At 44.9% G+C, this 24,973-nt stretch overlaps 1 protein-coding gene across 1 annotated transcript in view; it reads right to left on the bottom strand.

Annotated features, from left to right (window-relative positions):
* LOC126470740 (uncharacterized) overlaps positions 1 to 24,973 on the bottom strand; it is a 549,460-nt gene that overhangs the window by 247,105 nt on the left and 277,382 nt on the right. The gene's annotated exons all lie outside the window — the stretch shown is intronic.

Genomic DNA, 24,973 nt, shown 5'->3' with positions numbered 1-24,973 from the left:
TCATTAACCTTCGTCACAGACCGGATGTCATCTGCCCTTTTCCTGTCCTTTCTTGTATAGCCCAGCATTGATCTCTCCATGGCTCTCTGTGCTGTCCTAAGTTTCCCTTTTGTTAATGAGTTCAGTGTCCATGTCTCGCAGCCATACGCCATCACAGGAAGAATGCATTGATCAAATACTGCTTTCTTCAGATTTACTGGCATTTTTGATCTGAATACTTTTGAATTCTTCCCACATGCTTGCCAGCCAAGCTTGGTGCGTCGATAGATTTCTGGCCTTATGTCTCCCTTCATATTTATAATTTGGCCAAGGTAGACATATTCACTGACCGCTTCTAGTAGACTGTCCTTGACTTTCACATCTCCAGCTGGGACCCATTTGTTGGATATTACTTTTGTTTTGGAAAGGTTCATGTTCAAGCCAACCAGCTGACATTCCGATGCAAGATGTGTAACTAAGTTTTGGAGCTCTGCGAAGTCTTTGGGCAGTAAGGCAATATCATCAGCAAATCTCAAGTTGGTAAGCCTTCTTCCATTAATTCTAATTCCCTTACCTTCCCAGCTCAGCTTTGACATAGCCATTTCCAATACAGCAGAGAACAGTTTTGGGGAGATGGGATCGCCTTGCTTGACACCCCTCATGATGCGGAATTCTTGAGTTGATTCGCCGATGTTAACATAAGGTGAAGAATTCTCGTAGATTTTCCTGAGCACTTCAATGTATGCTGCTCCCACTCCTTGCTCACTCAAAGCTTGGAGGACAGCTACATGGCTAACGGAGTCAAATGCCTTTTCAAAGTCAACAAAGGCAATGCAGAGAGGCAGTTGGTATTCATTCGCTCTGCTTATCACTTCACTACATTTATACTCCGCAAGCCACCCAACGGTATGTGGCGGAGGGCACTTTACGTGCCACTGTCATTACCTCCCTTTCCTGTTCGCGGGAAAAACGACTGCCGGAAAGCCTCCGTGCGCGCTCGAATCTCTCTAATTTTACATTCGTAATCTCCTCGGGAGGTATAAGTAGGGGGAAGCAATATATTCGATACCTCATCCAGAAACGCACCCTCTCGAAACCTGGACAGCAAGCTACACCGCGATGCAGAGCGCCTCTCTTGCAGAGTCTGCCACTTGAGTTTGCTAAACATCTCCGTAACGGTATCACGCTTACCAAATAACCCTGTGACGAAACGCGCCGCTCTTCTTTGGATCTTCTCTATCTCCTCTGTCAACCCGACCTGGTACGGATCGCACACTGATGAGCAATACTCAAGTATAGGTCGAACGAGTGTTTTGTAAGCCACCTCCTTTGTTGATGGACTACATTTTCTAAGGACTCTTCCAATGTATCTCAACCTGACACACACCTTACCAACAATTAGTTTTATATGATCATTCCACTTCAAATCGTTCCGCACGCATTCTCCCAGATATTTTACAGAAGTAACTGTTACCAATGTTTGTTCCGCGATCATATAATCATACAATAAAGGATCCTTCTTTCTATGTCTTCGCAATACATTACATTTGTCTATGTTAAGGGTCAGTTGCCACTCCCTGCTCCAATTGCCTATCCGCTGCAGATCTTCCTGCATTTCGCTACAATTTTCTAATGCTGCAACTTCTCTGTATACTACAGCATCATCCGCGAAAAGCCGCATGAACTTCCGACACTATCTACTACGTTATTTATATATAGTGTGAAAAGCAATGGTCCCATAACACTCCCCTGTGGCACGCCAGAGGTTACTTTAACGTCTGTAGACGTCTCTCCATTGAGAACAACATGCTGTGTTCTGTTTGCTAAAAACTCTTCAATCCAGCCACACAGCTGGCATGATATTCCGTAGGCTCTTACTTTGTTTATCAGGCGACAGTGCGGAACTGTATCGAACGCCTTCCGGAAGTCAAGGAAAATGGCATCTACCTGGGAGCCTGTATCTAATATTTTCTGGGTCTCATGAACAATTAAACCGAGTTAGTTCTCACACGATCGCCGTTTCCGGAATCCATGTTGATTCCTACAGAGTAGATTCTGGGTTTCCAGAAATGACATAATCATCATCATCAGTTATCTGCTATATTAGCAGGTCCTTTGCCTCTCCATTTTCTGCGATCCATTGCTTCCTTCTTAAGGCTGCTGTATGTTGTACCGTCCATCAAGTCATCCAGTATCTGGAATCTCTTCCTTCCTCGCTTCCTTTTCCCTTCTACATAACCTTCTAAAACTGTTTTTATCAGTCCGTCATTCTTTCTTAATATATGCCCAATCCAATTTCTTTTTCTTCTCTTTATTACATCTAGTAACTGCCTTTTCTCTCCCACTCTTCTCAGTACCTCTTCATTTTTTACTCTGTCCATCCAACTTATTCCTTCCATCTTCCGCCATGTCCAGATCTCAAAAGCCTCCAGCCTTTCTCTGTCTTTTTTCCTCATAGTCCATGTTTCAGCGCCATATAGAAGAACACTCCATACAAGACATTTTATGAGTCTCTTTCTGAGTTCTCTGTCCATACCGCTGCAGAAGATTCTCCTTTTCTTATAAAACGCCTCTTTTGCCATTGCTATCCTTGTTTTAATTTCTGTGGTGCACTTCCAGTCGGTGTCTATCCTGCTTCCAAGATACTTAAAATTTTGCACCTGTTCTAGTTTTTCTCCATTCAGCACAATTTTTAGTTCCTTATTTCCTCCTATTGCCAATACTTTTGTTTTATTTGTGTTAATTTTCATTCCATATTTTTTTCCGTTAGTTGCAATGGTGTCCACCAAATCCTGTAATTCTTTTTCCCCTGTGGCTAGAAGGACCATGTCATCAGCAAATCTCAATCACCCTACTCTTCTTCCTCCAATTTCTACTCCTTTGTCATCTAATGAGCATTGGTCAATCATATTTTCCAAGTACAGGTTGAAAAGAGTAGGTGATAAACAGCATCCTTGTCTTACTCCTTTCCCTAGTCTGATCCAGTTTGTACTTTCTCCTCTCACTTTAACTGGAACTTTTTGATTAAGGTACAATGAGTTTATAAGTCTCCTGGTTTTCCAGTCCACTCTCTTTTCCCTCATAATAGTCGCCAGCTTGTCCCAAACCACATTGTCAAATGCCTTTTCTAAATCGATGAAGCACATATATAGGTCTCTTCCTTTTTCAATAAACCTTTCTCCTAAGATTCGTAGGAGCCCTATTGCATCTCTGGTGCCCGTATTCCGTCTAAAGCCAAACTGCTCCTCGCCGAGATTCTCCTCTATTACTTTTTCAAGTCTTTTATTAATTATTCTTAACATTACATGACATAATACGCGAGCAAAAAACATGTTCTAAAATTGTACAACAGATCTATGTCAGAGACATAGGCCTATAATTTTGCGCATCAGTTCGACGACCCTTCTTGGACACTGGGACTACCTGTGCTCTTTTCCAATCATTTGGAACCTTCCGTTTCTCTAGAGACTTGCGGTACACGGCTGTTAGAAGGGGGGCAAGTTCTTTCGCGTACTCTGTGTAGAATCGAATTGGTATCCCGTCAGGTCCAGTGGACTTTCCTCTGTTGAGTGATTTCAGTTGCTTTTCTATTCCTTGGACACTTATTTCGATGTCAGCCACTTTTTCGTTTGTGCGAGGGTTTAGAGAAGGAACTGCAGAGCGGTCTTCCTCTGTGAAACAGGTTTGGAAAAAGGTATTTAGTAATCAGCATTACGCGTGTCATCCTCTGTTTCAATGCCATCATCATCCAGGAGTGTCTGGATATGCTGTTTCGATCCACTTACTGATTTAACGTAACACCAGAACTTCCTAGGATTTTCTGCCAAGTCGGTACATAGAATTTTACTTTCGAATCCACTGAACGCTTCACGCATAGCCCTACTTACGCTAACTTCGACATCGTTCAGCTTCTGTTTGTCTGAGAGGTTTTGGCTGCGTTTAAACTTGCAGTGAAGCCCTCTTTGCTTTCGCAGTAGTTTCCTAACTTTGTTGTTGAACCACGGTGGGCTTTTCCCGTCCCTCACAATTTTACTCGGCACGTACCTGTCTAAAACGCATTTTACGATTGCCTTGAACTTTTTCCATAAACACTCAACATTGTCAGTGTCGGAACAGAAATTTTTGTTTTGATCTGTTAGATAGTCTGAAATCTGCCTCCTATGACTCTTGCTAAACAGAGAAAGACGTGCAGAGGCATTTAACACCGAAGCGGGAGATAATGAAGATGGCTGAAAATTAGTAAAGTACAGTCGTATTGGGGAATGGGCTGGAAGGCACAGAGGATGCAGTCAGCAGCCTGATTGGAAACTTTTCCTCCACTAAAATGTGGAGAGGTTGGCCAAAAAAAAATAAAAACACCGCAAGAAATGCAAGATTGAACATAAATGCAGATGTTAGCCAAGCCTGCAGTTGGCGCTGTTGTAATTGACGACGAACTGCACCTGTGCAACGTCCTCAATACATAGTGTCAGTCACCGCATCTCGTGGTCGTGCGGTAGCGTTCTCGCTTCCCACGCCCGGGTTCCCGGGTTCGATTCCCGGCGGGGTCAGGGATTTTCTCTGCCTCGTGATGGCTGGGTGTTGTGTGATGTCCTTAGGTTAGTTAGGTTTAAGTAGTTCTAAGTTCTAGGGGACTGATGACCATAGATGTTAAGTCCCATAGTGCTCAGAGCCATTTGAACATAGTGTCAGTGGCGGTCACAATAGTGTTCTTTAGAGATGTGAGTGGATTGTGTCGGAGCTAACCGAATTCGAACGTGATCAGATTTTTAGTGCTCGAATGATGGATGCTTCCGTAACCAAGGTAGCCGAAGTGTCTGGTGTATCAAGAGGCACCATATCGAAGATATGTAATACATACAGGGGAAGCGGGGAAACATCATCCGCTAAGTCAGAACGCGGACGAAAGTGTGTGTTGCGTGGTCAGGACAGACATTCAGTGAAGAGGATTGTGACGAAAAAGGTAAGAGGACGACAGCTGCATAAGTCACAGCAGATCTGAATATCGCACTCACTAAAGCTGTCAGCACCAAAACAATGCCAACGAAGCTTCATAAGATTCGAATTGCAGGGCGAGCTCGATTTCCAACACCACTTATCAGTGATGCAAATGCCCACAGTAGGAAAAGGTGGTGTCGAAACCATAAGACGAGGACTACGTAGCAATGGGAGGAAGTCCTTTGTTCGGACGAGTCTTGTCTCACGCCGTTTCCAACTTGTGACGAAGTTTACGTCCCAAGAGTGAAACATGGCGTGGGTTCGTTGAAGAATTGGACAGCCAAATTGTGGTATTCCATGGGCCCAACGATTACTCTGCAAGATCGCATTACTGTCAAGGATGATGTGATAATTTTGGCCGATAAGGTCCATCCACTGCTACAATGTTTGTTCCCCAACGGTAATGCTATGTTCGAAGATGACAGCACCCCAGTTCACACAGCTCGCATCGTCCGGGCCCGGTTTTGTGAGCACGAGGATGAATTTTCACATCTCCCCTGGTCACTGCAGTAAGCAGATCTCAATATTGTTGAGCCATTGTGGTTTACTTTGGAGAGAAGGGTGCGTGGTCGCTATCCACCTCCACCATCACCGAGTGATGTGGCGCAGTAGTTAGCACCCTGGACTCCCATTCGGGAGGACGACGGTTCAAATCTGCGTCCGGCTATCCTGATTTAGGTTTTCATGATTTCCCTAAATCGCTTCAGGCAAATTCCGGGATGGTTACAGGGCGAGGCCGACTTCCTTCCCCATTCTTCCCTAATGCAATGTTCAGATGTTCAGATGTGTGTGAAATCTTATGGGACTTAACTGCTAAGGTCATCAGTCCCTAAGCTTACACACTACTTAACCTAAATTATCCTAAGGACAAACACACATACCCATGCCCGAGGGAGGACTCGAACCTCCGCCGGGACCAGCCGCACAGTCCATGACTGCAGCGCCCTAGACAGCTCGGCTAATCCTCCGCGGCTAATGCAATGGGACCGATGACCTAGCTGTTTGGTCCCCTCAACCAAACCAACCAACCAATCAACCAACCAACCATCGTTACCTAAAGGTACATCTATTTTGCAGGGAGAATGGTAATATTCCCATGAAAACCATACGGGACATGTATTTATCCATTCCGAGACGACTGGAAGTTGATTTGAATGTCAGCAGGTTTCCTCACCGTATTAGGCACGGTAACGTGTTGTGTTTGTGGTGTTTCCATATTTTTGTGGGTGCAGCCCCGAATCCTCCCGAAATCAGGTAGGTAAGCAGGTAACAGGACCGAATTCTCCCAAACTGACACAATGCGACAGAGCATTGTCTGCGCCTGCGGCCTCTTCGCAGTTCGCGGCAGATCGTTGTAGAGTGAACATGACCTCAGACGAGCTTACAGTTTCAGTAGGTAGGAGGGGAACGAAAATGTTCATTTTGAAAGGTAACACCTACGGTTTTCAAATGGTTCAAATGGCTCTGAGCACTATGCGACTTAACTTCTGAGGTCATCAGTCGCCTAGAACTTAGAACTAATTAAACCTAACTAACCTAAGGACATCACACACATCCATGCCCGAGGATTCGAACCTGCGACCGTAGCGCCTAGAACCGCACAGCCACTCCGGCCGGCTTTCGGTTTTCAAAAACTGCTGAAAGGTGGTGCAGCGCGATGGACGTGCAACATTAATGGCTGCAGAAGTTTTGTTAAAACTGTTTCTGTTGAGGAGCTGGATGTCGTGGAGTGTCAGGAAGAGCACAATTATGAAGAAATGCGTCATAACAAAATTCAGAGGGAAGAAATCATTTGTGACCTAAAGAGAAAAGCCATAGAAGATATTTGTGAGAGACCGTCAAAATTAATTTACCAGAAGTTAAAAGGAGAAGATACGCAACATGTAACTACTTAAGATGTCAACAATGTAGGCGCAAAACTGCCCACGAATGCTGCAGATGTTCATGATGTTATCAACACGCTGAATGTGGAAACCACAGACGGGACAAAGCGTTTATTACAAAATAACACCAAAAAAAGTGATCATATTTTGTGACTCTGCAAGCCTTAAAACATTAACGCAGTGTGAATCTATATATGTTGATGGTACGTTCAAGTGCTGTCCAAAGTTTTTTTGTCAGCTGTTTACAATACTTGGATTAGTTAGTGGCCATTACATTCCATTGGTCTCTTTATTAAACGACAAGAAAACTTCGTCGTATTAGTATGTATTTAAAAGCGTTGTTGATAAATGCAGTGATATAGGTTCGAACTTTTCGCCATCAACATGTTTTCTGACTTTGAAGAGAGCATAATGAAAGGTGGAAGTGAGGTCTGGCCTGATATTCGCAATATCGTTTTCAGTCCACAATAATTTAGTGCCTGTGTACCAGAGGTGTGCTGGCTGCGGGTGCCGACCCTCTGCTCAACCCCTAGCTACGTACGGTCTTATGGTAAAACTGTTATAACTCTGCTTCGTGCATTACTTTTTGCATAATGCGAGTACGAACAGGCGCGCAGAAGAAATTATAAAAATATTTTTGCCGTCTATTGCGCTTCTATAGACGATTCAAATTAAGTTTTCTTAACCATCTCTTATATTCAGACATCGGACACTTATCAATTTGTTATATGTATAGATTTACTGGAAATGTAACCATAATTCATAAAATGAACACTGAGATAGAATATGTGTTGCGAAAGCATGATTTGCTATTTTAATAAATTAATTATGAAGAAATCAAGACTATAAATGATTCCAGTTTCTAAAAATAAATATCTAAATAAGATAAAATATAAAACTTTTAAACATACAACACACGCGAAAAATGTTTACATCTTCTAGTGCAACTTCATATGCTTTCCTTTGCCTGCTTCGAGTATTCATAACGTTTAGAACTGTTACCTGCTTCAAACGGGAGGATTCGGTCCCATCATTTTTCAGACCCTTGCGAGGCTGGGAGGATTCGGTACCATTTTTCTGACCGCGGGAGGATTCGGGACTGCGCCAATTTTTGTCACCCCTGTGAGTGTTACAAGTGCACATGATGAATGTCGCTAACTCTGATGTGTGTGCCTTGTGGTTAGGTGTATTATTTGCGTTGTTGAAGACGACGATAGAGAAGGGAGAGAGTGAAACCAGGTCCCAGCTAATAGACTATCCACTCGAACAGCACTAAGGTGGTCGCAGCGTCCAACGTCCCTTCTAACAGCAACAGACGAATGAAAGAAGGAATATTACAGTTTAACGATTCGTCGGCGACAAGGTCATTAGAGGATGAGCGCAGTATTACGTTACGGGAAGGAAATTGGCCGTTCCCTTTCCAAAGGAACCATTACGGAATTCGCCTTAAGTGGTTTAGGGAGACTGCAGAAAACGTAATCTGAATGACCTGACGATAGTCTGAGCCGCCGAGATAGTGCATGCGAGTCCAATGTACAAACCACTGTGACATCTCGTTTAACAGCGCTGGATCGCTGTTCACGGCGTCACATGTCCTCATCCAGTAAGACACTTCCGAGAGGTACTGAATTTGAGACAGAACATTAAGCAAAGCCTGGTGACGGAGCAATTGTACGCTATAAGGTAAATTGCTTCCACGAGCGGAATTTGAACCGGTTACCTCAGAGTCGAGCATCACTGCACAAGCGCGGTTTCGGTTAATTAGTGGAAAGGTTAAAGACGATCATCAGAAAAATGAAACGATTCCAATGTCAGAACTTTCGTCTCTATGACGTTGATAAAGTATAAGAAACTATCACCAGCCGTTATTATCTTAGGCGGCAAATTCCTACGATGAAAGTGTACAGATGTTAGTCGCAAGCCGTGATATGTCAACAGTGAATGCAATTACGTCAAATCTAATGAAGCGGTTTTCACATGAACAGTAAACACGAGTAATGTTGCTCTTTGTGCGCGTTTTTTCGTTGAGTCCTTTTGGACCACGTTCACTTCTGTTTCAAAGTGATTTTGCGTATTCTTGGCCAGACGAATTTTATTGTCTCGGTGTTGGCATTTCTTCTTTCCTCTGCTCATGCTTGTTGTTTTTTTTCTTTCTATTACATCGCCGTTCTTCATCTTCCATTTAAAGATACTTCTATCCAGCGTTATCTGTGCTACACTTCCACCGTGTATCAGAACAGTATTTGTCAAAATGGTTCAAATGGCTCTGAGCACTATGGGACTTAACATCTGTAGTCATCAGTCCCCTAGAACTTAGAACTACTTAAACCTAACTAACCTAAGGACGTCACACACATCCATGCCCGAGGCAGGATTCGAACCTAGCCGGCCGAAGTGGCCGTGCGGTTAAAGGCGCTGCAGTCTGGAACCGCAAGACCGCTACGGTCGCAGGTTCGAATCCTGCCTCGGGCATGGATGTTTGTGATGTCCTTAGGTTAGTTAGGTTTAACTAGTTCTAAGTTCTAGGGGACTAATGACCTCAGCAGTTGAGTCCCATAGTGCTCAGAGCCATTTGAACCATTTTTTGATTCGAACCTGCGACCGGAGCGGTCACGCGGTTCCAGACTGAAGCGCCTAGACCGCACGGCCACTCCGACCGGCAGTATTTGTCAGTTTGTTGTCGTTTATACAGAGCACGTGGCTGAAGGCTAGTTCCCGATGGTGCTAGTTATTTCCGTCGCCTTGTTATGCACTTCGTTAATCTTATTCGGCAAATACAACGGGTCCTCAGAGATGTTTCACAACCCTCCGATTCCGACTCAATTTACCGAGCGAGGTGGTAAAGTGATCAGACACTAAACTCCTATTCGGGAGGTCAGAGGTTCAAAACCCACTCCATCCATTGAGATTTAGGTTTTACTTGGTTCCCCTAAGTAGCTTGTGGCAATTACGGGAATGGTACCTCTTATAACGACATAACCGATTTCCCTTTCGCCACATGAACTCGAGCTCCGTCTCTAATGACGTCCTCATCGATGGGACGTCAAACCCTAATCTCACTTTCTTCTGTCGCTTCATTTTCTCTTTGAAGTCCTAAGTTTAGTCTTTGTATGCGCACAAAACATCTCTCTGAAAAAGTCCTGTTGAGACTCCCTCGTAGTGTTTTATTATTATATACGGTGCTTCACTACCTCAGCCACAAATTTTGACGGATGATAAGTCATGTACAGTTAATTTTTGCCCTGTGTCCTTTTCAATCGGTAATTTAGGAGTTAGGCATATACACCGTTGGCCATTAAGCTGCAGCACCAGGAAATTTTACTTATTCTGAGCATTCGGTAGAGTAGAAAGATTAAACGAGTAAATCTGTGTGTGTTCTGGGGTATATAGGGTACGAAATTCAGTACTCAGAGCTGCCAACAGCCATCTCTGGTTCAAATGGCTCTAAGTACTATGGGACTTAACGTCTGAGGTCATCAGTCCCCTAGACTTAGAACTACTGAAACCTAACTAACCTAAGGACATCACACACATCCATGCCCGAGGCAGGATTCGAACCTGCGACAGCAGCAGCCGCGTGGTTCCGGACTAAAGCACCTAGGACCGCTCGGTCACAGCGGCCGGCGCCACCTCTGGCAGCAATGACTTTAACTCGGCTGGGCATCGAGTCCATGATATCTTGGATGAGTGATACAGTACATCACATCACCGTGCTTCAGCACCGTGACAGAGTTTTTCGTTCATACCGGCTGGCGAGTGGTTGTATGCCAGTCTCTCTGTGTCCCACGAGAACATGTGTTCCGTGGGAGAGACATCTGGAGAGCATGCCGGCCACGCCAGCAGTCGATTATCCTCTGCATCAAGGTAACAAGGACAACTTGGGTCTTGCGTTATCCTGCTGAAACGTGATGTCACAGAGGCCTGTAACGTAGGACACAGCAACTGCCCTTTAGACTTTAGAAAGTAACAGCTGCTGTCCAAATTACAGGCTACGCGAGCCAGAAGCGATCTTATAGTGTACTTATTGGCAAGACGTACCATCAAGCCAGATGAAGGGCCCATTTGATGGTGACAAACGCAGTCTGGTAACGTTCATTCTCCTCGGAACCTCCACACGCGAATAAATTCTTCGTAATGCTGTACCCAGGACTGTAGTTCGTCCGAAAACACGACGTGGTGTCATTCCTGTTTCCGCTGTCATCGTAGGACACACCACTTTCGGCCTGCCTCTGTCTGCTGCCGCGTTAAGGGAAGATGCGACAATTGTCGCCGTCCTGACGTTCAATTGAGCTCCAGAAGTCATCGCCCTGTCCGTGTCAATACTTGTATTGCTGTACACAGACACATTTCCTGACTCAAGATTCATCACAGTGATGTACAACCACGCACGAAAACAATACGTCTGTCCTCTTGGGTGCTAGTCTTGTGGATCCAATGAGATCTCGGATGGCGTTTGAGTAAGATCTTGCTCAACCCATCGATTGCATATCTGTATAACCGTCGTCGGAATCCGACCAACTGTAGCAGTAATATCGCGGAACGATAGAAGCAGTCTCGGTAGGCCTCGATGTAGCCGCTGTCGGATTGGCAGATGTGCCGGTAGATTTTCTTCTTCTAACACGAGGCGTAACACCATTTTCTCACGAACAACTATCATTCAGATCTTTCCTTATACATGATGGTCACAAAGAGTATGAAAAACTTGTAAGGGTATTGAAGGGTAGGTTGTGCTGAGAAACAACTGTTAAGAAAAAAAAATCGATACTCCGCGCCGTTTCCGACTTAATTAGCATTGAAGTTGCCAATCAGATCGCTGCTCAACCGTCGAAGGGAGCGATAAAGAAATTGGAAATGACACGGTAGTTAAGTATGGAAACCGAGCCAAAGACTGAGTAGACTTGTGTGCTATCATTTACGCTATGAGGACAACTGACATTAAGTTATCCGGAAGGCTGCTTGAATTTGCTCTCGCAACGACTTTATTGGATAACTTCAATGCTAATTAAATCGAAAACGGCGCAGCATACCGAATTAATTTTTGCAATTGTTTACCACCACAACATATCCTGCACACCCTTGCAAGCTTTTTAGACAGCTTCTGACCACTCTGTATACACAATGTATAGCCTAGCTTGTGCTGTTGCGCTGAGATGCTTGTCATTTGAATATGCAAGCATGTAGGAGACTTAATGACAGTCAGACGTTTATTGCACGCTGCCTTCATGATGTTGTAATTACGCTGAAGAGACAAAGAAACAGGTACGCCTGCCCAATATTGTGTAGGGCCCCCGCAAAAACGCCGAATTGCCGCAAAACGACGTGGCATGGACTCAACTACTGTCCGAAGTAGTGCTGGAGTGAACTGACACCATGAAACCTGCAGGGCTGTCCATAAAACCGTAAGAGTACGAGGTGATGGAGATCTTTTCTGAACAGCACGTTGTAAGACATCCCAATTTTACTCAATAATGTTCATGTCTGGGGAGTTTGGTGGCCGTCGGAAGTGTTTAAACTCAGAAGTGTGTTCCTGGAGCCAATCTGCAGCAATTCTGGACGTGTGGTGTGTTGCATTGTCCTGGTGGAATTGTCCATGTCCGTCGGAATGCACAATGGACATGAATGGATGCAAGTGGGCAGACAGGATGCTTACGTACGTGTCACCTGTCAGAGTCGTATCTAGACGTATCAGGGGTCCCATATCACTCCAACTGCACACGTCCCACACCTTTACAGAGCTCTACCAGCATGGTTCAAATGGTTCTGAGCACTATTGGACTTAACATCTGAGGTCATCAGTCCCCTAGAACTTAGAACTACTTAAACCTAACTAACCTAAGGACATCACACACATCCATGCCCGAGGCAGGATTCGAACCTGCGACCGTAGCGATCGCGCGGTTCCAGACTCAAGCGCCTAGAGCCGCTCGGCCACACCGGCCGGCCCACCAGCATGAACAGTCCCCTGCAGACATGCAGGGTCCATGGATTCATGAGGTTGTCTCCGTACCCGTATACGTCTATCCGCTCGATACAATTTGAAAAGAGACTCGTCAGACCAGGCAACATGTTTCCAGTCATCAGCAGTCCAATGTCGGTGTTGACGGACTTTGTTTCGTGCAGTGATCAAGGGTACACAATTGGGCCTTCTGCTCCGAAAGCCCATATCGATGATTTTTTGTTGAATTGTTCGCACGATGACACTTGTTGATGGCTCTGCATTGAAGTCACGTTGGGCGATTCCCTTTTGTCGTCGTTGAACCCGTTTGTGCAGGAACTTTTTCCGGCCGCGGCGATGTCGGAGATTTGATGTTTTGCCGGATTCCTGATATTCACGGTACACTCGTGAATGATCGTACAGAAAAATCGTCACTTCATCGCTACCTCTCGTGCGCCGACTATAATACCACGTTCAAACTCACTTAAATCTTGATAACCTGCCTTTTTAGCAGCAGTAACCGATATAACAACTGCGCCAAACACTTGTCGTTTTATATAGTCGTTGCCCACCGCAGTGCCGTATTCTGCCTGTTTGCATATGTATGTATTTGAATACGCATACCCTTACCAGTTTCGTTGGCTCTTCTGTGTATAAGAACCAGCAGTTTACGGGAGACGCACTACTTATACTATACAGTGCACTATACTAAACTCGTAGTTCGCTGCTTGCTTCTAAGTCTTCAGTGTGCATACCAATCGATATTTAAGGTCTTCGATCCAGCAGGGAATAGCCGCAAGAATAAAAATTAAAGGTACAACTCAGTAATTATGTGCTCCAGTGCTGAGCCTCGCCCCATGTTCCCGAAGGTCTCGCTCGGTGTATTCCGTATTTCAGCTATCCGTTGAAGTAAAACTTATTCCCTGCCTAAGTAAATAAAAAACTTTCTAAATAAGCACCCAGCAAACCTACATATCGTAAGATTACTGATAACAGTTCTAGGCGATACATGCGAGCTAAATATAAATATAATACTTTTGGTTTGCTGAAACAACGCTGCCAATTAAACAGGGAGATGCATCCTTCCAATTGCTTCCCTTTCTATCATTGGCCTAGAAATGAACCTCAGTCCCTCATTTTTCACTATTGTACCATTTGACCTCAAATGTTGAAATGTGTGTGAATTCCTAAGGGACCAAACTGCTGAGGTCAACGGTCCCTAGAGTTACACACTACTTAAACTAACTTATACTAACTTATGCTAAGAACAACACACACACCCATGCCCGAGGAAGGACTCGAACCTCCGGCGGGAGGAGCCGCGCAATCAGTGATATGGCGCATTTGACCTCAGTCTCCGGTCTCAAGGTCGCACTCAGTGACGGCATACGAAACAAGTCTTTCCGTATCATATTCCCACATAAACTTGAAAACATCTTCAATATCTAGGATACATATTACAGAAATAGTTGTCATATTGCCAGTTTCAATGCGCAACTTCATATGTGTATTGACGTTGTTGTCTCCACGCTTTCCTTAATAGGTAAGTAAAACATGTATATTTTTCGAAATATCGGTAATCACGATTAATGTGGCTTATCATGTTTTCAATACTTTGGAACACGTTTATTCTTTGGAAAGTACACCGCGTTTTGTAGTGAGCAGTGAGTTAAGATATTGTATTATACGGATCTACTCTGAAACTCTGTTAATGGAATGGGTACAAGTGAAACATTAATGAAATTAAAATTTGTGACTCATATTCTGGCAGCAGGCCTACACAATTCAATTAAATCATTGAAATGTAGTCCTTATAAGTAACTTGATTTAACCCGTTAATTAATTAGTTAAGATTTCATAGTAAGAGGAATTGGCAAATTCATCGATATATCCACTTTTTTAATTGAAATTTGATTGTGCCATAGGTGCATGTCGTTTGTTGTATTTTTAGTTTCTGTATTACTTTTATTCCAAGTTAAATGAGTTTATAGGAAACACAAAGGTTTCAGAGTTCTTATAATTTTCTCAGAACTTTTAGAAAGTTACACATGGCTAGAAGAGTTTAGGGATACATGCACAAGGTGTATTACTTTCAGTTATATTAGCTTATTAATGTATTAGTTACCAAATACTGTTAGTGTGTAAAGTCGCCAAGTAGTTTTAGTAATGAATGTAATTGTACTTTTTAAGGTGAAGTAATGTATTGGTAGTAATGAGAGCAGACCTTCATGCTTAACAATTGTCCCGAACTGTTGAATGGCACTTCTCAAATCCCCGGATGTGCATTTGCACACGAGTATTGTTAGACTTATCTTTATCATATTTTGTAGAGTAGGTTATTAACTCTTGACAAGTTTTGTTTTAATAATTGCTCTATTGCATTCGTATTAACGTCTTCCACGGAAAGGGGAAGAACTGTGGAAGCCGCTCAGTATAAGGAGTACCAGGATGATTATTTTATTATTAACTCATTTTTTTACACTTAAATTCCCAGTACCAGTACTTCTGTGCTAACTTTCGTAACGTACGTGCCGGCTCGAACCATAAGCACAGAAAAAGGGCAATTTGTTCTGGAAAAGTATGCTGAGAAAGTCTCCCCGCGCAACGTCTAAGGGAGCGTGGGAGGGAATCAAGTGGTTGCCTCAGGGACGCGCCTAGAGCGTTGCCCGAGAGACGTGTTCTTTCTCTGGTCGCAGCTCTCGTCAAAGCGTGACGTGCTCCTTTCCCTCTCTCTCCTACTGATTTCCGGACCCTTATCCGTATCGAATCGCCTACCACGAACATACTGATTGGCTGGCGGTTTGCTCATCAACTGCAGGGCGCGGCCTACTCTATTCCGAACTGAAGGAGACAGATTACATTTTACTCCCCAAACCTCCTGTTATTTTTCTGGCCATTCCGACGCCCGCAACTAGGCTGCCATCTGCACAGAATTTTCTGTCGCTGATGACGTGGTTGCGTGTTACTGTGAGACAAGAGGTAATGGAAGAGACACTTCGAGTTGATGGTCGAGGGTGTGATGTGAGAACACCGGTTCTTGAGAATGTTCCAATAGAGATGTTTAGTAATATACATTCAATCGGTGCGTTCCTGGGTGCATTACGTGTTTCGATCTCTCACCGTATGAGGATATATCCAGCACTGTCGCACGTGGTTGTTTTGGTGGTCCATGAGTTATATTGAGCGAGGGTTAATGCTTCATGAGCATACTGACCTCCAAGTCTTTAAAAACAGTGCACTTTTCGATAAACCTCATTGTTACATTACATTCCTTCCTCATTTACGTCTTTTCAAGCGTGAAATCGGCTCTGACATTATTTTTGTACACTGAAGAGCCAAAGAAACTGATGTTGTTGTTGTTGTTGTGGTCTTCAGTCCACAGACTGGTTTGATGCAGCTCTCCATGCTACTCTATCCTGTGAAAGCTTCTTCATCTCCCAGTACCTACTGCAACCTACATCCTTCTGAATCTGCTTAGTGTATTGATCTCTTGGTCTCCCTCTACGATTTTTACCCTCCACGCTGCCCTCCAATGCTAAATTTGTGATCCCTTGATGCCTCAAAATATGACCTACCAACCGATCCCTTTTCTTCTAGTCAAGTTGTGCCACAAACTTCTCTTCTCCCCAATCCTATTCAATACCTCCTCATTAGTTACGTGATCTACCCACCTTATCTTCAGCATTCTTCTGTAGCATCACATTTCGAAAGCTTCTATTCTCTTCTTGTCCAAACTGGTTATCGTCCATGTTTCACTTCCATACATGGCTACACTCCATACAAATACTTTCAGAAACGACTTCCTGACACTTAAATCTATACTCGATGTTAACAAATTTCTCTTCCTCAGAAACGATTTCCTTTTCATTGCCAGTCAACATTTTATATCCTCTCTACTTCGACCATCATCAGTTATTTTACTCCCTAAATAGCAAAACTCCTTTACTACTTTAAGTGTCTCATTTCCTAATCTAATCCCCTCAGCATCACCCGATTTAATTTGACTACATTCCATTATCCTCGTTTTGCTTTTGTTGATGTTCATCTTATATCCTCCTTTCAAGAAGACAAAGAAACTGATACACCTGCCTAATATCGTGTAGAGCCACCGCGAGCACGTAGAAGTGCCGGAACACGACGTGACATAGATTCGACTAATGTCTGAAGTAGTGCTGGAGGGAACTGACACCTTGAATCCCGCAGGGTTGTCCATAAATGCGTAAGAGTACGAAGGGGTGGAGATGTCTTCTGAACAGGGTGTTGCAAGGCATCCCGAATATGCTCAATAATTTTCATGTCTGGGAAATATACTGGCCAGCGAAAGTATTTAAGGTCAGCAAAGTGTTGCCGGAGCCACTCTGTCGCAATTCTGGACGTGTGGGTGTCGAATTGTCCTGCTGGAGTTGCCCAAGTCCGTGGGAATGCACAGGACATGGATGGACGCAGGTGATCAGACAGGATGCTTAGCCACATGCTACCTGTCGTATCTAGACGTATCAGTGGACCCATTTCACTACAGCTGCACACGCCCCATACCATTACAGAAACTCCACCACCTTGAACAGTCCGCTGCTGACATGCAGGGTTCATGGATTGATGAGGTCGTCTCCATACCCGTACATATCCAGCCACTCGATACAATACGTATCAGGGGTCCCATATCACTACAACTGCACACGCCCCACACCATTACAAAGCCTCCACCAGCTTGAACAGTCCGCTACTGACATGCAGGGTTCATGGATCGATGAGGTCGTATCCATACCCGTACATATCCAGCCACTCGATACAATGCGTATCAGGGGTCCCATATCACTACAACTGCACACGCCCCACACCATTACAGAGCCTCCACCAGCTTGAACAGTCCGCTACTGACATGCAGGGTTCATGGATTGATGAGGTCGTCTCCATACCCGTACATATCCAGCCACTCGATACAATGCGTATCAGGGGTCCCATATCACTACAACTGCACACGCCCCATACCATTACAGAGCCTCCACCAGCTTAGCTTGAACAGTCCCCAGCTGACATGCAGGGTCCATGGATTCATGAGGTTGTCTCCATACCCGTACACATCCAGCCGCTCGATACAATTTGAAACGAGACTCGGCCGATCAGTCAACAGGCATCACGTTTCCAGTCGTCAAAAGTCCAACGTTGGTGTTGACGGGCCCAGGTGAAGCGTAAAGCTTTGCGTGGTGCAGTCGTCAAGGATGCACAAGTGGGCCTTCGGCTCCGAAAGCCCATATAGATAATTTTTCGTTGAATGGTTTGCACACTGACACTTGTTGATGGCCCAGCACTGAAATCTTTGCGGAAGGATTACACTTCTGTCACGTTGAACGATTCTCTTCTGTCGTGGTCGGAGTCGGAGATTTGATGTTTTACCATATTTCTGATATTCACGGTACATTCGTGAAATGGTCGTAAGGGAAAATCTCCACTTCATCGCTACCTCGGAGATGCTGTGTCCCATCGCTCGTGCGTCGTTTACAACACCACGTTGAAATTGACTTAAATCTTGATAACCTGCCATCGTAGCAACAGTAACCGATCTAACAACTGCGCCAGACACTTGTTGTCTTATATAGGCATTGCCGAGCGCAGGGCCGTATTCTGTCTGTTAACATATCTCTTTATTTGAATACGCATGCCTATACCACTTTCGTTGGTGCTTCAGAGTAGCTGACAATGCGCGACTGCATAGCGGAGGTGGAGGAGCTCGTGGAACGTGGGGATATTGGGCGAATGGATTGATCTGCCCCCCCCCCCCCCCCCCCCCACTTAATTCCCACCGATTACATGCGAAATGCATTGGGGAGATGTAGTTCAGCACGTTCACATGTACAAACGACCTCGCGGCAGTTATCAACAGCGCTGGTGGACGAATGGAATGCCCTCCCATAAGAACTCCTTACCAACTCTGCTGCCACCATTGGAGTTCATTGCGTAGCGTGCATTACCGTCCGTGATTATCACACACTCTGTTAAGAGCCATGTACCGCCTTTTGTATGTCCAGGGTATCATTATGAATCAAGGTGATTTCAGTAGTCTCCTTGCGTATTTCTTTCGGTTACCTTCTATACAGTGCTATACAAACTATACTATACTATACTGTAATATACTGTAGGAGTTCTCCTATGTATGGTCCAAGTTTCGTGGAGCTATGTACTTGGCAGTGACGCATCATGCGAAGGTTACATTTCTCCTTACGTTCTGCACACGAGTGTACATGCGTACGGCTTTCAGAAGATGCATATTCCAGGGCCATCTGAGTTCTCACTTCGTATAGACTTTCGTGGGGCTGTTTCTCCATAAAAGCTCCTGTGCATTACACACACACACAGATTTTCGCAGATGAGTCTTGCATTACGAGTGCCGGTCATTTTAACTGTCAGAATCGTGCCATCAGTGTCTACAAGAACTCACTTGACACAGCTGTAAGATCTGGCCAAAGATCTGCTGTGAGCAGATACTGAGTAAGGGATGTGATGGGTGTAACACTGGACAGAGTCTCATTCGACTTGATCATGGTTCAAATCCCTTTCAGCCAGCAAAGTCACTACTTATGGATGTCAGGAATGCCCCTACACCAAGCCAATTGCAGAGTCCTCCTCTCTGTTCTTCGATTGACCTTGTGAGTTGCATATACGACGGGCAACAAAATGCAAACGAGACTGTTGGAAAAAGTAAGTGCACAGTTTATTATTTCGAAAGTAATCTCCAAAACTCTTACAGTGAAGCGCCAAAGAAATTGGTATAGGCATGCGTATTCAAATAGAAAGATATGTAAACAGGCAGAATACGGCGCTGCGGTCGCCAATGCCTATATCAAACAAAACGTGTCTGATGCAGTTGTTAGATGGGTTACTGCTGTTACAATGGCAGGTTATCAAGATTTAAGTGAGTTTCAACGTGGTGTTACTGTCGGCGTACGAGCGATGGGACACAGCGTCTCCGAGTAGTAGAGATTTTCCCGTAAGACCATTTCACGATTGTACCGTGAACATCAGGAATCCGGTAAAACATCAAATCTCCGACATCGCTGCTGCCAGAAAAAAGATCCTTGGAACGGGACCAACGACGACTGAAGAGAATCGTTCAATGTGAAACAAGTGTAATCCTTCCTCAAATTGCTGCAATTTCAATGCTGGGCCATCAACAAGTCTCAGCGTGCGAACCATTCAACGAAACGTCATCGGTATAGGCTTTCGAACCGAAGGTCCACTCGTGTACCCCTGATGACTGCACGACACAAAACTTTACGCTTCGCTTCGGCCCGTCAACACCGACATTGGACTGTTGATGACTGGAAACATGTTGCCTGGTCGGACGAGTCTCGTTTCAAATTTTATCGCGCGGATGGACGTGTAGGGCTATGGAGACAACCTCATGAATTCATGGACCCTGCATGTCAGTAGGAGACTGTTGAGGCAGCTGGAGGCTCTGTAACGGTGTGGGACGCGTGCAGTTGGAGGGATATGCAATCCCTGATACGTCTAGGTACGACTCTGACAGATGACACGTACGTAAGCGTCCTGTTTGATCACCTGCATCCATTCATGTCCATTGTGCATTCCGACGGACTTGGGCAATTCCAGCAGGACAATCCGAAACCCACACGTCCATAATTGCTACAGAGTGGCTCTAGCAACACTCTTTTGAGTTTAAACACTTCCGCTGGTCACCAACTCCCCAGATATGAACATTATTGAGCATATCTTGGATGCCTTGCAACGTGCTGTTCAGAAGAGATTTCCACCCCGTCGTACTCTCGCGGATTTATGGACAGCCCTGCAGGATTCATGGTGTCATTTCTCTCCAGCTCTGCGTCAGACATTAGTCGAGTCCATGCCACGTCGTGTTGCGGCACTTCTGCGTGGTCGCGGCGTCCGTACACGATATTAGGCGGGTGTACCAGTTTCTTTGGCTCTTCAGTGTAATACACTCCTGGAAATGGAAAAAAGAACACATTGACACCGGTGTGTCAGACTCACCATACTTGCTCCGGACACTGCGAGAGGGCTGTACAAGCAATGATCACACGCACGGCACAGCGGACACACCAGGAACCGCGGTGTTGGCCGTCGAATGGCGCTAGCTGCGCAGCATTTGTGCACCGCCGCCGTCAGTGTCAGCCAGTTTGCCGTGGCATACGGAGCTCCATCGCAGTCTTTAACACTGGTAGCATGCCGCGACAGCGTGGACGTGAACCGTATGTGCAATTGACGGACTTTGAGCGAGGGCGTATACTGGGCATCCGGGAGGCCGGGTGGACGTACCGCCGAATTGCTCAACACGTGGGGCGTGAGGTCTCCACAGTACATCGATGTTGTCGCCAGTGGTCGGCGGAAGGTGCACGTGCCCGTCGACCTGGGACCGGACCGCAGCGACGCACGGATGCACGCCAAGACCGTAGGATCCTACGCAGTGCCGTAGGGGACCGCACCGCCACTTCCCAGCAAATTAGGGACACTGTTGCTCCTGGGGTATCGGCGAGGACCATTCGCAACCGTCTCCATGAAGCTGGGCTACGGTCCCGCACACCGTTAGGCCGTCTTCCGCTCACGCCCCAACATCGTGCAGCCCGCCTCCAGTGGTGTCGCGACAGGCGTGAATGGAGGGACGAATGGAGACGTGTCGTCTTCAGCGATGAGAGTCGCTTCTGCCTTGGTGCCAATGATGGTCGTATGCGTGTTTGGCGCCGTGCAGGTGAGCGCCACAATCAGGACTGCATACGACCGAGGCACACAGGGCCAACACCCGGCATCATGGTGTGGGGAGCGATCTCCTACACTGGCCGTACACCACTGGTGATCGTCGAGGGGACACTGAATAGTGCACGGTACATCCAAACCGTCATCGAACCCATCGTTCTACCATTCCTAGACCGGCAAGGGAACTTGCTGTTCCAACAGAACAATGCACGTCCGCATGTATCCCGTGCCACCCAACGTGCTCTAGAAGGTGTAAGTCAACTACCCTGGCCAGCAAGATCTCCGGATCTGTCCCCCATTGAGCATGTTTGGGACTGGATGAAGCGTCGTCTCACGCGGTCTGCACGTCCAGCACGAACGCTGGTCCAACTGAGGCGCCAGGTGGAAATGGCATGGCAAGCCGTTCCACAGGACTACATCCAGCATCTCTACGATCGTCTCCATGGGAGAATAGCAGCCTGCATTGCTGCGAAAGGTGGATATACACTGTACTAGTGCCGACATTGTGCATGCTCTGTTGCCTGTGTCTATGTGCCTGTGGTTCTGTCAGTGTGATCATGTGATGTATCTGACCCCAGGAATGTGTCAATAAAGTTTCCCCTTCCTGGGACAATGAATTCACGGTGTTCTTATTTCAATTTCCAGGAGTGTACATTTATCACACTATGAGCCAAGACGTTGAATACCTTCATGGAAAAATGTTGTGGTCGCCTACGGAACCGTGATTGTACCCAGTCAGGCGTGCATCTCTTCGTCCGAAGCAAATCAACGGCCACGACTGTCTTACTGCACAGTTCCAAAATATGGGAATCGCGTGAGGAGAAATTGAGGCTGTTTGGAGGATGTGTAAGTGCTCCCCAACGAAAATTCTGCAGCGTAGTCGAAAGAAAAGACCAGGCAGCTCCGTGAAAGTCATGAACACTTTTTTTTTTTTTTTTTTTTTTTTTTTACTGGAAGGGACCGCTGCTCATTGACTTTCTGGAACACGGCGGCACAATTAATACACGTCGTTACGTGGACACCTTGCAAAAAATTGAAGCAAATCGTGAAGTCCAAACACACAGGAATGTTGGCAGCCGGCAAAATTCTGTTGCAGGATAATGCCCACCTACATGTTACCAAGATTCTTTCGACTACGCTGCAGAAGGTACGCTGAGAAATCCTTACACATCCTTCGTACAGTTCCGACCTATCCTCATGCGATTCCCATATTTCTCTTAGAAACAATCATGGCCGTCGATCTCCTTCGGACGTACGGGTGCACGCCTGACTGGGTACAATCACAGTTCCGTAACCAAACGCAAACATTTTTCCATGAAGGTATTGACCGTCTCGTTTCACAGTGGGATAAATGTATTAACAATTATGGTGATTACTTTTGAAATAATAAACAGTTTATTTATTTTTCCCGTGTTTCTCCTTTTTATTTGACTGCCCCAAGCCGGCCGGTGTGACCGTGCGGTTCTAAGCGCTTCAGTTTGGAACCGCGTGACCGCTACGGTCGCAGGTTCGAATCCTGCCTCGGGCATGGATGTGTGTGATGTCCTTAGGTTAGTTAGGTTTAAGTAGTTCTAAGTTCTAGGGGACTGATGACCTCAGTAGTTAAGCCCCATAGTGCTCAGAGCCATTTGAACCATTTTTTGATTGCCCCACGTAAGAAAATTCTGCAGTAAACCACAGTTGTTATAATATTCTTGTTTCTTTATACATTCACAAGAACATACCTGATTCAACAGGAAACTATGCATGATCATTGCATTATGCTCATCTTCTAAACAGAAAATTCTAAACAGCGAACATTGTAAAAGAAAAAGAAAAAAATAAGTCGTATTCCGACTCATTTGCAGTGACGACATGTTACACAACATGTAATGTCATGTTTTCCATATGATGGTGTGGAAATATTTTCTTTAGCATTTTTTGTTGTTGTCGACATTAGAATTTGTCTGTAATACTCCTTCATAAAAAGCACCATACGACATGCAACTATTATGAAAGTGATAGAGACTTATCTAACACTTTTCTTATTCCTCAGATAACTGTTAACAGAATTTAAAAACTCCTATCTGAAACAGCCTTCGCATAAATACATAACTTCAAAATTTATTATTTTATGTGAAAAAAATTAAAATATTAGAAGATCAAAATTTTCACTATGCGTAGAATTTGTGTTGAATCACGTGTTCGGTTCTTGTTATTATAAATTATAGAATGGATATACCATGAAAAATGAAAATATGCACTACACTGGAATTCGAAGAAGAAATTCCTGCATATCTGTAGTCGCTTTACAAAACTAGGGCATAGAGTATGGCGTCATATCCATTTTAATGGTGGTGATATTCCCACATACCCATCGGGAGAATCTCTCATCGCAGTGTTCGAAACAGTGTCACTGAATGTTTATTCGGTCCTGGAAGTGTGCTGTACTGACCGAAATGCTGAAAGTCACTGTTCACAGTAAGCAGGAGATCCGAGTTTGAACTGCTGTCACACTAAGTTCCATTTGTCTGGACTTATAAATGATAGTGCATGCTCAGAATTTCTTAGCGGTCGGTAGTACGTTTCTTGGAAGTAGCCGATTCAAATTTCCACCATCGGCATTTGGTGGACAATGGGAGAAGAGATGATGACGTGAAAGTACCTGATCATCACTTTTAACGATTATGCTTCACTCAGTGAAAAATAAAGTTCGCATTTAATTTTGGTGGCAAAGTGTAAGGCAGTGTTGTAACGCATAAGCCAAAGCTACGCTGTGTCGTCTGTAGGATGACCAAATAAGGAAATTTTTCTGGGAGTGCGCTGACAGGAGGAGAGAAACAAGATGCTGATTTCAAGGTTTAAAGTAAAAATGTCTCAGATATTAAGATGGAACGAAACTAAATAACCTATGAATTAAATTAGAAAGAGATAGTGCCGATATGTAAATTATATATGTTTCCAGAAATTACTGCAACCAGTCACCTCCATAATGGATAAAAGTTGTAAATTATATGCACGTAAGAAAGGATACAAGATACGAGAATAAATCCGTTTGAGAAAAGAGGTGTGGGTGCCAGACGAGGAATATTAATGGTACAGACAAGAGCTATCTTTGTCGTAGTGAGGCAGGCAAAGCGACGGACAGTGCGACGGCAGAGGTGGGAAGCTAAGGGGGGAGTCCGGACGTGTCGTAGAGGGAGTCGGCGTCGTATTCAACTTTTTCTTTTTTGCAGTTAAAAGCGGGCTACATTTCTTGATTTGAGCATGAGTGCGCACCTTCAAAAACACATTCCGTGTTCATACGTACTATGGAATATTCGCAGAAAGAGTTTACGAGTTTGGTACGTAAATCTGTGAACTACGAGGGTAATCCCAAAAGTAAGGTCTCCTATTCTTTTTATAAGTACAGAACTCTGTGTGGCAGTTGGTCACACTGTTATGAAGAGTGCTTCACGCGCTGTGTGTAAACATG

The sequence above is a fragment of the Schistocerca serialis genome, chromosome 3 (assembly GCF_023864345.2).
Source record: "Schistocerca serialis cubense isolate TAMUIC-IGC-003099 chromosome 3, iqSchSeri2.2, whole genome shotgun sequence".
Taxonomy (NCBI): Eukaryota; Metazoa; Arthropoda; class Insecta; order Orthoptera; family Acrididae; genus Schistocerca; species Schistocerca serialis.
Note: the sequence above shows the minus strand (reverse complement) of the source record. Positions and strands in the feature narration are given on the sequence as shown.